We start from the raw sequence: 16,170 nt of genomic DNA, 5'->3' as shown, positions 1-16,170 counted from the left end.
TAGCTCTGGTACAATTACGGGGTTTTGGGTGGTGGTTTGGTTTGTTTATTTCTGTTTGGTATTTTTTATTTTATTTTCCTCATTTATTTTACACCAAACAACTAGCTTAAGCACAAAGAAAATGGTCTAAATCTTTTTTTTTTCATTTTGAATACTTATTATTCTGAATACTAAGGTATCTTCCCATGCTAAAATAGATCTCCTAGTATCTTGCAAACTTAATGTACAAAGTCTGTGTGATCCAGACAGATTTCTCTTACAGTGCAAGAAGCCATAGTACTTTGACCCCATTTTCTATCCTTCTAATTAAAAAAGTTAGGATGAATACAGAATACTTTTTGTGGTTTGGGTTATAAATTCTTTATTAACAAAGGTGATTCATATGTAGAACATAGGGGTTTCCCCCTATGATGTATGGTATATCCTTGCTTGTGGTAATTCAGGGTTTTTCTTCTCCTGCCTGTTCCGTTGGGCATATAGTCTAATTCTTCCTGTTCTCCTAGATGACTGTATATTAATTTCTTCCTTTATGTCCAGTCCTGAGAGGTTTTTGTGGGATTACCTGGTGAGGGGAAGTATGACCTTAAGCAGGGATGTGGTTTGGAGACTCCCATGTTGTCATTCTAGCTATGACGCTGCCTCCCTTGTTACCTGGGGAAGTTGCTGACTCCTGCTTTAATTTTCTTCATGAGTAAATGAGAGTGAAATTTCACCACTACATTCTGCAGGAACTTTATGCCTACTTCTGAATAATCCAGTCTTAATCCTGATCTCACAGAAACCAAGAAATGCTTTGCATTGATGAATTTCTTCATTTTGATGTACAATTTTGGAGTACTTATCTTATAAATATCTCCTGGTTTGGGCTCTAGTATTTTTTCCCACTGAAATTGGTGATAATGTAATGTACTTCAGCGTAATGATAATAGGATGGATAACACATAGTTCTGGAAAACAAACAAACAAAAACCACAAACAAACAAAAAAAACCAACTCCTTATCTCAAGTAGATATCTCTGTTCCTAAAGAAATTTTGTTGCTTTATTACATTTCACTTGTGGATTGCCACAGTAAAAATCTATTTTAGTCACTAGCCTCTAAGATGCAGTTGATGATCCTGGTTGCACCACCTTAGTGCTTTAACAGTTGAGCAGTGATCTTCCACGGTAATGTGTAGAGGTTCGCATAACTCTGTGTTGGGTTTGTGTGATGAGGTTTGGTAGCAGGGGGACTACAGGGCTGGCTTTTGTGAGAAGCTGCTAGAAACTTCCCCCATGTCCAACAGAGCCAGTGCCAGCCAGCTCCAAGACAGACCTGCCGCTGGCCAAGACTGAGCCCATCAGCAGTGGTGGTTGCACCTCTGGGATAACTTGTTTAAGAAGAGGAAAATGTTGCTGCAGAACAGCAGCAGCAGCCAGAGAGAGAAGTGAGAGGAACAACTCTGCACACACCAAGGGCAGAGGAGGAGGGGAAGGGGGTGCTTCAGGCACTGGAGCAGAGATTCCCCTGCAGCCCGTGATGTAGACCGTGGTGAGACTGGCTGACTCACTGCAACCCATAGAAGTCCATGGTGGGGCAGATACCCACCTGCACCCTGGGGAGGACCCCACAGCAGGGAAGAAACTGTGACCCCATAGGAAACGCGTGCTGGAGCAGGCTCCTGTCAGGATGTGTGACCGCGTGGGGGATCCACACTGGAGCAGTCTGTCCCTGAACAGTTGCACCCCTGCAAGGGACCCATGCTGGAGCAATTTGTGAAGAACTGCAGCCTGTGGGAAAGAGAGTTGGAGAAGTTCATGGAGGGACTGTCCTGTGGGAGGGACCCCATGCTGGAGCAGGGGAAGAGTGTGAGGACAAGGAGCAGCAGAGACAATGAGTGATGAACTGACTGCAACTCATGTTGCCTGTCTCTCTACACTGTTGTGGTAGAGGAGGTGGAGAAAATCAGGAATGAAGCTGAGCCTGTGAAGAAGGGAGGGATGGGAGGAAGGTGTTTAAAAAATTGGTTTTATTTCTCATTACCCTAGTCTTGATTTTGATTGGTAATAAATTAATTTTCCCCCAGGTCAAGTCTCTTTTGCCCAGGATGGGAACTGGTGAGGGATCTCTCCCTGTCCTTGCCTCGACTCATGAGCCTTTAATTATATTTTTCTCTCCTACATCCAGCTGAGGAGAGGCAGTGATAGAGCAGCTTCAGTGAGCACCTGGCATCCAGCCAGGGCCAAACCACCACAAATACTATAAACAGTTTTTTAAAGTAGGAATCAGGGATGTATCTGTCAAGGTCAAATTCCAGTTCATAAAACAAAAGGGAGAGTATGTGATATTTTAATGAAGAGTATTATAATAGGTAAGGGGTGAAAAAAATGAGCATTGTATCTCAGAATGCTGTTTAAAGTGACACCTCGTATTTGAAATCACTGCTTTTACTGTAAGGGTTGGGGATTTGAGGGTCTGTTGCTGGTCTTTGTCTTTCTCCCCCTGGCTTTCTCTTGGACTCATCATGGCTCTGCTTGGAATCTGGCAGTATGAAGTCTGCACCATCTTTTTCAAGGAAATGCCCTGAGACTTGCAGTGAAGGGGGAAGAGAATAAGGTGGGTTTTCTAGTCTGGCTACCAAACCTTTCTGAGTAGCATTATCTTGAGAGCGAGACAATTTTTGACTACGAGGAGTACTTGTGCAGTTTCACCTATATGCGGAATAACTCTGTGCCGAGCATGCTGCAAGTTTGTGTGCACTGAGGCCACTCACACTGTACCTGATCAACCAATTGCACATGATCCATCTTCAGACCATCAGCTCTTTTTCAAACTGAGAACTTAGTACCTCATCCAGGGAGTACTGGCTAGAGATGCAATGCTGCTACCTTCCAAACCTAGGTCTTGTATTAATAGCATTACTTTCATAGCGTTTTCTATTATATGGCTTAATGATTTTTCCCAAACACTGGTTTCTTTATCCATGTAAAATTTTACAAGTGGTTGCTGTGTTGCTTGTGTGGCACTAGTTTACTCATGGCTACTAACCTGTTTTTCATTAACTGCTCTATGAGAGAGTCCACATAGTCATAGTTTAAAAAGAGAAAAAAAAAGCCACACCAATCCAAAGGTTAGAGCAAGCAAAATGATGCATTTTCCTTGCAAGGTACTGTTTTTCAAATCCTGTTGATTCATTGAGAGTTGACATTATACACAGGGATTGTGTAATTGATTGTTTCTAACTGTTGTACACATGCTTAGTACCTAGGGAAGGAAAGGGGAAAACCCTTTGTTAAATGTCTCTGCCAGACTTAATTCTTCATTTACTGCCTGAAGTATAATGGTCTGGGATCTATGAAAACCTATGCATTCAGATTCTACATTTAGAGAAATGGGAGGAATATTTTATGAGACATTGTATATTTTATGAAATATCTTGTATATTTTATGAAATATAGAGCACTGTTATTACTGTGCCTCCAAAAATCTTAGCTAAATCTTAGCTATGCATGTCTAAACAAAAATGTGAAAAGGTTCCATTTAAATGCCTAGGAAAAAGACAAAGAGTGAAACCAAGCTCTGGGGGAGACAAATTTCCGATGTTAAACAGGAAGCATAAATATTAAAAAGAAGTGTTACCGCAAGCATCGTTAATAACTCCATAGATGCGCACGTGTTAAGTTTCCCACTCATTTTTCCCTAGGGGTTATTACTTTATTTATGAGGAACTTAAGTTACCAAATTTAATATTAAAACCAAAAGTGAAGAGAAAAAAACTTTCCGCATGTTTACCAAACAGATAATGGTGGGGGGGAAATCAACCAGTGCTGTGGCCTTGTAGTTTAGTCAGTTTAGCCACTGCTAAAAAGGAGGTGTGTCTACTCTTTGAGTACAACACAAATATTATCTGATGTTTGTGTTGCACAGGTAGATTCTAATAGGTTCTTGTCCTTGATGTTGTGTAATAATACCCAATTATTTCATAGCAGTGCTAATTGGTACCTCCTAACGCATTTTACAAATAAAATTCATAGCAGTTTTCCTGTGTTCCATGTGTAGAATTTGAGAGAGGTGAAATGAGTTTCTGAAATGCCAGCAGAAAAATCAGTAAGATGGCAGTAGTCTTTGAGGTAGTGTATGTTGCTGTATCTGTGAGGTGCTGTTTTGTCATTTATGTGGAAGCAAGTGACTTGTTCAGTCTTTGTCATCGACTTGTGTCCAGTTTTGGGCCCTTCTTCATAAGAAGGGCATTGAAATACTAGTGCAGAGGAGGGCAGTGAAGCTGGTTGAGGGGTCTGGAGCACAAGTCTGGTGAGGAGCAGCTGAGGGAACTGGGGCTGTTCAGCCTGGAGAAATGGAGACTGAGGGGAGACCTTATCACTGTCTACAACTACCTGACCGGAGGGTGTAGCATGGAGGGGTTTGGTCTCTTTTGCGAAGTAACAAGTGATAGAGGAAGTGGCCTCAAGTTGCACCAGGGGAGGTTCAGATTGGATATTAGGAAAAAATTCTTTATGGAAAGGGCTGTCAGGCATTGCAACAGGCTGCCCAGAGAAGTGGTGGAGTCACCATCCCTGGTGGTGTTTAAAAGGTGTTTAGACAAGGTTCTTAGGGACATGGTTTAGTGCTAGAGTTGGGTTATGGTTGGACTCGATGATCCTGAGGGTCTCTTCCAGCTGAAATGATTCTATGACTTTCTATAAATAGCAAGCTGTTGGGAAATTCTGTAAGAGTATTCACTTTGGCAGCTTTTATGGAGGGGAGTGTCAGGTAATTTTGAGCGAGTGAAACTGGAACAACATGGCAGTAGACACTTGGGAATTTGGAATGGGAAAATTTGGTAACAAAACACAAAGGTCAGGACACCTGGATTTTTTTGCCAGTTTTGCCGTTTGACCTGCTGTGTAGCCTAATACAACTAGTGTAAACTGTGTATTAATTGTACATGGAGTGGGAATGATTGTTCTTTTCAACATGTAGGTTCTGGGAGGAAGACTTAAAGTTGCTCAAGTGAACAATGTTTCTAGTTACTATAGTTGAATTCACCTGGCATTTCTATTATATGACCCTGTTTTGATAGTTCAGTTATTTATAGGTAGTTATAGCTTCAGAATTCATCTGAACAGGGTTCAAGTGCTACAAAAACATAGTTGCTGCATGAAGTGTATGTGTAATTTCTTGGTCCTGCTGGGTGACTAATACCTTTGGGATGTCTGTGCTCATCTGCATTTGAAAGGGCAAGCAAGAATTGGGTTTGCCCCTTCCAAAAATAAGGCCAGTGTGAAGTATTATATTATTTCATTATTATGTTAATAGAGAAATTTTTACCTTATGTGGGTGAATTCTAGAAAAAGAAAGAGGACACACATGGTTGTGAGATTTTGAGCAATGTTTAGAAAAATAATGAATTATTCATGTTTAAGTTTACATTATTCTTATGTAGTATTTTTAAGTAGCCTATAATACAGAACTGAACCTTTTCAGCTCCTAAATATTGATTTTTTTTTTAAATATTTCTTTGCAGTTCTCTCTCTCTCTCCAGAAAAGGCTTAGCATCAGTAAAAAGTTGTATTCAACTTTTTTGGCGGCCACTGAGTTGAAAAATAAGCTATTCATATGCTACTTGTGGTGTTTCTTGAGCTTGATGGACATGCAGATGCCAGCGCTGGCTGCAGAGGAGAGCAGACTCAGGTACTGGGGGTTGAGAGATAGCAGCTGAGACTGGAAGAGGAAATGGTGCAAGAGCAGTGCGGAAAAAAGACTTGGAGGGATGCCTGCAGGTCTGAAATACTGATAGACTGTGGCAGCTCCTAGGAGATGATGAGGAGATGGATTGTTATTATTCAGTGAATCTGTCCGTTCTCAGAAAATATAGCATGTCTGTGCAAGAAAGAAGTTGACAATCAGTAGTGCTTGAGTTCTTTTTCATGTTAATACACTTTTGCTATCCTGTTTCTATGCAATTCATTGTTTGTACAATAGCAAGGAATGCCTGAAATGTTGAGGCAGTGGAGAGTAATAATATTAAACATTTTAAAACACACTAAAATATCCTTCAGGTAACTCTCATTATATGTGTGATTAGAAGCTCACAGGTCAGTTCTTTTGCATACACACAAGCTGGAAATGACATTACAAGTAGTTCGCCCTTTGTCAATATATACACACAAAGGTCCAAACATTCATTTGAAATCCATAAGTGTCTGGATGTTCTCTGCAAATCAACAGAGGCAGCTAGGGGGAAAAAAAATACATAGCAAGAACAAACTGTTGGATTTGGTAGCACTCCGAATATACCATGCAGTCAGTGCACTGAAAACTCTTTCAGTGTATTTCTCTTTGTGCTGTAGACTGTGGGGTTCATGGGGCCCCTTGCACTGCCGTGCTTGTGAGAATCCTGAATTCTAAGTAGAAGTGAAAGGACTTTTACTTCTGTTCAGAAACCAAGCTGTTTTTTCCATTCACAAAATGATTTAAAGATTGTAAAGAAAAAAACAACAAAAGAAAAAATCAGAGTAAGAAAATGAGTAGGCCTTGACTCAATGTTTATTATATTTTAAAAGTACAGGTACATTACTCATATTCTCTGAAGGATTTCTTGTAAAGGAGCTTTGCTGTTTGCAAGCTTTTCCTGTGATTAATTGTTTTAATAAAAGTATTTTTTAAATTGAGTTGGTACTTTGGAAATTGATAATTATGGAAACTGAAATTATCTGCTCCTGACTTTCAGGGACACTGAATAGTAAGAGCACCGTGCAGTGAGCTGTGCAGAGGAAGCCATTTCTGCTAAGATTGAGCTGGGGTGTGGTGCTCAGCAAACACCAGGAGGTGATACAGTATCTGCTCTGGGGCACCATCTGCTGGTGCCTCCTGGTCTGGCTGATGCATATGGGTGTATCTCATGTACAAGATGTAGCCTGTATGTTCTCTTAAGGCATGGAGCACCTGCAGTTCTCATGGGGGTCATACCCATGTGCTTTCAGTGGAGGCAGTTGGCGTTGCCCCTGGTCTGGCATAATCGTGTCCCATGACTGCTCCACCACAAAGAAGTAATGGCCACTCTGTGTTTATTTCAGTCATCTAATATATGTCACAATTATTTTTTAAAATATTTTCTAAGTTAATTTACAGGAGGAACACAAGGATTGACTCCAGTGCCCCAAAATGAGGAAAAACGTGGTACCAGATTCCATATAGTTCTCCATGCTTTGTGTTGTAACAGGTTTTGACATACTGTCATCTCCAAAACACAGGAGGAGGTATGCATAAGACTGCAGGCTGCTACAAGGCAGTCACAGTACTTACACTGGGATGCACTTGCCAATTCACGAATCTGCTTCTGTTCTTTTCTCTTTTGTGCTAAATGGCCAGATATTGTAGGAGTTTGGAAGGCCAGAAACAGTAGTCTGGAAATGGGTTGAGAAGGTTAGACTGTCAGAGAGTTAACGTGAGGAAGCTGCTTTCTGCTGAGAGTGGAGGAAGCAAATGGAAACAGAAGAACCACCCTGAGGCAGGTGTGGGGAGGGCAGTGTAAAGCAGCAGTGTAAAGGTGACTGCCATTGACATTTCAGGGGGCTGCTTTAGCTGAATGGGAAAGTCAGCAAAGGGTCCCTGCAAAGTCTGGTGTGCAGCACACTTGCAGCACTTCAGCCTGAGATCACAGGAGACAGCATCTGTCATTAACCAGAAGAACTTCCTAAATAACCGTATTCTTGCTGTGATCTCCTGCTGAGGGGCTACTTGCTCAGCTTTGTCTTTCACTTTATCTTAGTGGCTCATTGCAAAGTTAGACTTTTAACCATAGTTAGGCAGAATAAAAAGTCACTGTTGCTTGAGGCCAGAATGGTAATGAGGTCATAGTACCAGGCAGGGAAGTCTGAAATTGTGGAATTTAAAATCATAAATTTGAAATAATAAATTTGAATTTGAAGTCATAATATGTTTGTTTTCTTGTTTTTTATTAGCTCACGGGAGTCAAGAAACATGCACTACATTTATACCAGGATAGCAGTCTGTCAAGCCTGTCTGTGTTTACTAAAATCTAAGAAACTCCTGAACCTAAGAATTTGTATATTCTGAACACTGCAACCGTGGCTGTTGACAGAAACAAGCTACCATCAGGCGGTGAGACATCTTACCTTTCTTTCATGGGGAGGTAAGCTGCTGCAGTCTTCAGGCTAGAGACATGCACAAGAGCAATGGTTACAAAGGAGCAGTTGATGTAGAACTAATTTGTTCTCTCGGCTCTACTGAGTGCAAGGGCTTTGGATATGACCTTTTCCTGGTAAAAGACCCATGTCTTGGTTACTTCCAGAGATAATAAAGTCGATAATTTTGGAATAGTCTTTCCAGAGGCTTTAGTTAACAGTATTACATGAGATGGTCTTACCAGCAGAGAACTAGCTATTTATAGAAGTGGCTAAATCATATTGCTAATTTTTAAGAGTCTGTGAGTTGAGTTCATTATGAAAGTGGCAAATGACATGTGAAAATTTGAGATTTATGATAAGACAGCAGTCCTTCTCCACTTCCCACCTCCAAAGGAACAGAATGCCACATCATGCCGGTGTGGTGCTGTTCCCTTAACTGCCAAGGCAGGACATACACAGCCAGCACAGCTCCCTCGTGATATTCAGCCTCTCTTGTAGTCTGCAGAGACCAAAAGTGGTGTCTGATTGCATATACCTGTGGAGGCTGCTTCTGTGGAGAATGCAATTCATCAAAACACCATATCCCACCGGTTTATATTCTGAACCTGCCTCACTAAGTCCTTGACACAGCAGTAGTGAGGAGATAACAAGAGCATGAGCATCATCTCCATCTGGTGTTTTCCTTGGCTTGCTCAGGGCCTCCTCCTGTGTTGATTAGTTTCCAGGGCAGAAACAAATGTAGCTGCCATAGGCAGGCCTAAGCAGTGTTCTCTTGCTGAGTGAAGTCAGCCAGTTTTCTCTAACACCACTGACTAAGACTTGCTTTTTGAGAGGTGTTGACTGTGGTGCTTCTGTTTTGCCAGTGAGGACCTATTCTTTCAATTTAAATCTTGCATGATAGGTAGGGATTGAAAGCCTTACAGTTCAAAACAAGAGATAAGGATAGAGTACCAGGGAAGCTGATGTTCCATGTTTGAAAATCAGCTAAAATTTGTGAAATCTGTGCAAATGATAATAAGAAAGTGGCCACATCTGGTATGATTTTGGATATAGAAAGTCTGAGATCTAGTCACTGTGACTCATTTTAATGTTACATGTGAGAACCTATCAACATGACCAATTTTTTATTGGTTATCTGTGTCCATTGACTTGGATGTGATGAAAAGGGGAATTTGGAACTGCAAAAACTCCATAATGTCAAAAGGATGCAAAAAATAAAGTTGGTAATTAGCACTGAATTGCTACTTCTGCAACTGTTGTTCCAATAGGATTCAGAGGGTAGAATTGAACGAGGTCAACACTGTGCTGTTTTGGAAATTCCCCTGTAACAATACTTCATTTTAGCCCTATAAAATCTCACATCCCCAGACAGCCAGCTTAGAGAGAGATGTCTCAAAAACATCTGTTAGAAATAATTGCAAAAATATGAATGTAAACTTTCTGCACTAAGTCTTAAAATAAACGAGCAGATTACTATATACCAGCATTTGTAGACATTGTAGGCTTGGTGAGAGTGCTTAAAGGGAAAGTGCTGGTTTTGAAATAATGTTGGCTATACAATGAGGAAAATACTGTCAACTTCAGCAATCTAATGCTAAACATCAAGTTTATTTTTCACTGTATATTCATTGGTTGTCTTTTGTGGTTTGGTTTGGGTTTTTTCCTGTTTATTTAGCAATGTAGTCATATCAATTTGAGATGTCCTTACCAGTTCAGTATTACCTATTGAACAGGCAGTAAAAAATGTGCCTGTGATAAGTGAAATATGACATAGTTGCATGATTTTTTTTGTAATTCTCCATCCCTAGGGTTAATAGAATCAAGGCATGGGGATGCTGCATGTATGTAGACTGTAATGTGTTAGTTGTTCACATATGTCTGGATAATTTTTAATATATGAGCAATATTCAAATAGAACAACAGAAGGAACCACAATTTTAATCATAGCTTATGATGAATGACAATTATAAAATTTTATGTTACAAGTATATGGAGCTACATATCTGTCTTAAACTTACAGAGCTTAAAATATGTTTATCTTATATTTCAAAGGACAAATCATCACTCCTTTAACTTGAAAACTGAGCATGAATTATCCAAAGTCATGTGACTGCTGATAGCTGACTGTTGGTGCAGAGCAATTTGACTGAAGAGAATTAGTTGTCTTGGTGGAAAATAAGGAGATCGGTGGGGGCTGGGAAAACACCTTGAGTGCTTTTGATTGTGAAGTGGGTTATTGATGGATCAGTACTCATACAGAAACTTTCATAGAGGGAGAAGTTTTAAAATAGATTATCCACTTTTGTTCTCCCATTGACTTTTCAACCTACAGTTTCTTCTGTTTGATAAAGGGATTTACTGTTTGTATATACCTCTGCTGCTCTTCATCTGACATTCATCACTGTGCTGCCCACTGGATTTCACTTAAAGGGTAAATAAGGTATATGTGTCAGACTGGGAAATTTGCCAGAGAATTGCCTCAAACACTGAGACAAATCTTATGAGAACCAGATAGAACTAGCTAGAAAGTATTTTCTTATCTCGCAGAAGTGTAATTTTTTTCAATGTTGACCTTTTTTTCTTTTTTCCTGTGTCACAGGGAAATTATATTGGAAATTTTCAACTATTTTAATAAAAAAACACTCAAGGAAGAGAGAGGCTGATCCAGAGCAGTCAGTAGCCTGTTGAGTAGGCACCTCCTCTGGCATCTTGGTGGAGCATGTCCAAATGCAGAACCCAAACAAGCAGAGTGGGGATTGGACTCCAACTGCAGCAACTGCAGTGAATGCCCGTCCCAGACACATACTGTCTGCTCTGCTGTTGTGCACATGCTCTTGTTTTTAATAGAAATTCCATCCTGGACCTGAGAAATGTTATTTGTCTAAATTTTTGTCAGACTGTTTCAGTGAAAGTTGCAAAGAAAAGTTTCAATTTCAACAAGCTGTCACCCTCCAGTGGAAAAACATTTCACTGAAAAATTCCCAGCCCACCTACTTCTGAGTTTGCCTTGTACAACATCTCTTTAAGGAGAGTCTTATTAAGTTGCAGAACATTCACACTTAAGGATGACATGTTTTAAAGGCAGCTATCGGTTAATCATTAGTAAATCCAGGTGAGGTTCTTGCCTGTGTTTGTGCTGAGTACTGCAGTGAGCAGCCCAGCCTGGTGTAGGTGCCATGGGTGTTGAGCCGGGGCAATGATCTCACCAGAGTTGGGACTCCTTGAGCTGACTGGGCTCATATTTCTCCTGATACTGGATTCTTGTTCCCATTTTCTGGCTGCTTCTGCTGTTGTGCTAGTCTGTGATGCCATGCAAGTTCATGTGATTGTGCAGTACATGTGTCTGGATCAGAGAACTGACCCAGATCAAATATAATTTGCCTCCTTGCCCTCCCCCAGAAGTGGGCAGAAGTGGGAGTAGTTTAAGCCAGCCCTGCTCCAGTAAAACACAGATGGCTCTGAAAAAGGAGCTTGAGGCTGTACGTACCCAGTACTGTGTTTTCCAGTGCCATAAAAAAAATTATTACTGGCAGATCAAATTGATACTTGGTATTTGTTCAGCTCTTTGTAGGGACATGGTATAAATAATATAATGGAAAGAATCGGTCAAAAGAAAAAAGAATCCTCCAAAATATTTTTGCTGGGGGGGCCAAGTCTGTTTTTTTTAACCTGAATCTTTTCAGATTTGAAGAGCAGTTGCAGCTACACTTGCCCAGCTAAGATATAGTGAAGGGTTGAGATTGAGGGAGTTGAAAGGGTGGATGAGCATGGGGAGAAGAGTAAGAATTTCTGAAGCTAGTCTCACCAGACGTGTACGTTCGTCTAAAAATATTATAAAGGCAGGGACTGGAAAAACTACATGGGGAGTAGAGTGTAGCGCCTAACAGAACATGGGACACCTCAGGAGACTGAGAGTTCAAGCAAAAATGATGTGTCCACCAAGAAGGGAGGCAGTAAGCCAACAAGGCGTGTTAGGAAGTGTCATTCAGCTGCAGGTACTAGGTTGGTATTTCAGGAATGTGCCAAGTGCTCTGTGGCCAGAAGAGGAGCAGCACGCTGTGCCATGGGAAGAGTGCCCACTGCAGGACCTGGCTCCTCAGAGGGCACACTCAGTGATGGCTCTGAGGGAGACCTCCCACCATTTCCCTCCCATCAGTTCCTTGCCTTATCCTCTGAGCTCGGTGCTGTGAGCAAGCTCTGTTTCTTTGCAAAAAATAGCCCTTTCTTTGTGCTGGCACTCATAATTGCCATCAGAGAAAAACTGTGTTAGAAACTTCTAGAAGGGAAGTATAGATTCTTCCAGGCATAGCGAAGAGCCTGTTAAGTTTTCTGTTCTTATTTGTGATTTATATGCATGTTTGTTTCCAAGTGATAATTCTCCTTATGCTATAGTGTGGCATTGATGTTCTGAGCTTTCATTAGGAGATTCCAAAGTATGAACAGCCTTTGCCATTCTCTGATTAATGCGCTTCATTTAGCTGAGAAGCTTGCAATAACATGGATTCTTCGGGCTAGAACATGGAACCATCAGCAAACTTTTAAAACTTTGTAGGTAGGTGTGTAGGTAGGCCTGTTTTCGGTTTAAGTGAGCTTGAGGTCAATATTTTTTTTGCTTAAAAATACCTGTTTTCCACAAAATGAGCTCTTATTAAAAAATCACCCCCACCACATTGCAAAAATATCCACTCTTACCAAGAATAGGTTTGAGTGGCAGAGGAAATTGTGAGGGGTGTTCTAGGTTTCCTGTGTGTTCTTTGCTCACAGAACCCAGGCAAAGGGCCTTCAGTTTTCTTGATGTTGTTTTTAACATACCAGCCAGGTGTTTCTTGCTGTATTGACTTGATTTACTCCATTTCATAAGCAGCCTTGAAAAGAGAGTGTGTATGTATGCCAGGGAGCAAGATATTTTAGAAATTTCCCCCTTCCTTACAGATACCGTGTATTCCATCTGAATTCTAAAAAGGCCTCACCAAGAGCAAGTGCACGTTGTATCAACAGGAATGTGTCTCGTGCCCTTGTGAAAAGCATTCATGAGATGCTGTGTGAGCTGTTAAGGTGGATGGGTGCATGCGTGCTGGGAGTCACACCTACATGTCTTCAAACGTGCCTGGTAATGGTATTGGACTGGAATCATTAGCATCATTTTGCTTCATTATATGCCTCTGATAGAGAGTTCATCTGAAGCTTTGGGAAAGCCTGAGTTCCCCAGTGGTAAAACAGGGAATAATAATAATACTGATGAGATGAATCATTTGTGAGGTCTTCAGACACAGTGGTGGTAGGCTTTATAAATACCTGGTGCGTAAAATAATATTTTCACTTTTTTGTAATATTCTGCCACGTCCATGTTTTTAAACTATCAGAATAAATAGTGTCTGTGCAGGCTTTGTCCTGTTAGTCAAAAACAGTTATCTTCAGGACTGATCAGATCTGTTTCATTGAGTATGGGCCGCTGTTAGGTAAATGTAGGATTTTCCTTTTAAGTTCACTGGACCCTGAAGTGTCTTAGTTTGTATTCAGAAAGTCAGCTTGATCATTACTACTTACTCAGAAATGGGAGCATTGTACCTCTTTTTAGTTAAGTTATCTATTCAAAAACTTTTTCCCTACGCTTGACAGTTGGTGAAATTATTTTTTTAAAAAAGCTGGTGAGGGGCAGGGAAGAAGAGGAGGACAAGATCTATTTTCCTTTCTCTGTTGCCTGCTGCCCTCTCGTGCTACAAGCTGGTCTTTACATTGGTGTGTTTACTTGCAATCCATAAAGGCAATTACAGACTTGGAGTTGTTTCTCGATTTGATGAAATGCTAAATTTGGTGTGCCAACCTCATATGTTTTTCTGTATTTCATTCCCTGTAGGTACTGTCTTCCATTCACTCTCTGTCTTAATATAAACTGGCTCTGGCCTTGACCCCTTTTTCATTAACTGTCTCTGCATTAGTTTCAAGGCAGGATGTGGGGGGCTGCTCTGTCACGGTGTTAAACCATTTGCCTGATCTGTTGTGATAAGCTTGATATGAAACATTCTGTGCCTTCCGTTGTATCTGAGCTGCGAGTGATCCTCTCACTTCTTTGGCTTAAAAATGAAAATATTTGTGATTTTTTTTTTTGTAAGGATGTTCTCCTATGGCTGATCTTTTGCTATTCAGCATAGAGAGGCTGCCCTGAGTTCATGAGTCATATTTTTTTCTTGTGTGAATTTATAGCTGTTGATAAACAGCAGCTGGGGTGAATAAGGAGTTTAATGCTAATATCCAGTGGACCTTATGAAGTTTTGTTCAACTGTTTTTCAGTTTTAAATCAATTGTACAACTGATGTTGATGGGCCACGTGTCTGAAAAATCTTGAAAACAGAAATGGAGAAAGCGTAACAATAGGAAGGAGGTGAATTGGAGTTGGAGAACATGTGGGAAATGGGAGGAATGGGAAGAAGAAAGATGGAGAATCAAGGATTGGCACAGAGAGGGGACAGGGAATAGCAGAGAGAGAAGTTTAAAAATAAAAATGAGAGATAAAAATGAGAAAGCTCTTTACAAAGAGCCTAAAAGGGGCAGGAGAAATCATGATAGGTTGTTGGACAATTAATGAAGGGAAACAAACACAACATTGATTTGTGCAGCCACTTACAAGGGGAAAGGAGTAGCTAATGAAGCTAGCATGCTATTGACGTCCTTCAGAAAACTGGTGATATATTCAAATGAAGAAAATAGGATGATAAATAGACAAGTATATAATGTAAAAAAAAAAATAAATAAAAGGTGGGCTAAAAAAATGTTTGAGGTAACATCTAGCAAAAAATAATATTAAATCTTCTTTTAAACATAAGAGCAAGAAATGCTCCAAGAGTGTGTAACATGATGATCAAATATGAAAGGACTGGTGAAAGAGGGTAAGATTATCAAAGGTAAGCTAATTATTTAGGTAGAAGAAGCTAAAAGGCTCAGTTGGGAAGTGAATAAATGAATTAGTGGCTACCTGAGTAAATGTAATCTGCTTAAGAAGAGTCACTGTGGCTTTTGGAAAGACAAATCCTGCTTTTAAAACATTTTTGCAAATCTTTGGAGGGGTTAACACTCATATGGATAAAGGTGATTTGATTTCCATAGTCGTGTGGATTTCCAAAATGTACAAAGTCCTGGAGGGTAATAACTCCAGATATCAATAGACTTAAAAGGAGGGTCATTGAATGGGAAAATAATTGGTTGAAGGATAACAAACAGCAGACAGAACTGAGTGTAATGCTATTCTTGTAATAGGGATTACCTTGGGAAGTTTGCTGGTGATAGGGCAGCGAGGACAAGGGCAGAGCACAAGACATTCTGGAAAAACTCTGCAAGACTGACTGGGCAAAAGAATGGTGAAATTCAGTGTTGATAGAGCTACAGTCATGTCTATGTGTCTGTGCATGGGAAATCCCAGCTTTACATGTAAAACAGTGAGCTCCGAGCTGGACATGACCGCACATGAATTACACTTTTGGGTAACCTGATACTGGCACAAAATTATCAATTTGTGGCTCAGGAGCAGTCAGAAGAGCAAGTTAAATATTAGGAATTAAGAACAGAGAACAGAAAATATCACGATGCTACTGTACTTGAGCAAGCAATCACAGGGAATGTTGCTGGACATAAAGATGGCAAGGTGTCTAAAGGCAGGGTATAGTGAATATGTGGTGTTCATGTACATTTGGAAATAGATATCTGATTCCCTTCTAATGACAGGAGTAAGAAGAGAGAATGTGTTCGCTGCATACCTTATCAAGTCCCTGACGTAGGAGGATTGTCTTAATATACAGGCAATATAGAGAGGTGTTCTGGATTATCTCGGTTGACTATGTACAGATGAATTGTTATCTGTTGGCAAGTTGGTACCAGCAATGAGTTTTGAGGACTGCATCTGTATTCTCTTGCCACAGCATCTTTAATCTTTATCACAATCATTGTTGACTCTCAAAATTTTTGGAGGTATTTATTAAAGATTTTCTCAGGTAATTCGTTTTACTTGGGAGTGCTACTGCCCAAGGACCATGCTGCAAGTAGCTCT

General features: G+C 40.4%; 1 long non-coding RNA gene across 4 annotated transcripts in view; it reads left to right on the top strand.

Moving 5' to 3' along the window:
* LOC110364861 (uncharacterized) overlaps positions 1–16,170 on the top strand; it is a 75,225-nt gene that overhangs the window by 27,090 nt on the left and 31,965 nt on the right. The window contains exons 1-2 of one of the 4 annotated variants that reach the window (XR_010472437.1): positions 5–7,238; positions 7,944–8,103. The exons of the other annotated variants lie outside the window; for them this stretch is intronic. This is a non-coding gene — a long non-coding RNA (uncharacterized LOC110364861). Of the gene's footprint in view, positions 1–4; positions 7,239–7,943; positions 8,104–16,170 lie in introns of those variants that run through there. 4 annotated transcript variants of the gene reach the window in all.

The sequence above is a fragment of the Columba livia genome, chromosome 4 (genome assembly GCF_036013475.1).
Source record: "Columba livia isolate bColLiv1 breed racing homer chromosome 4, bColLiv1.pat.W.v2, whole genome shotgun sequence".
Taxonomy (NCBI): domain Eukaryota; kingdom Metazoa; phylum Chordata; class Aves; order Columbiformes; family Columbidae; genus Columba; species Columba livia.
Note: the sequence above shows the minus strand (reverse complement) of the source record. Positions and strands in the feature narration are given on the sequence as shown.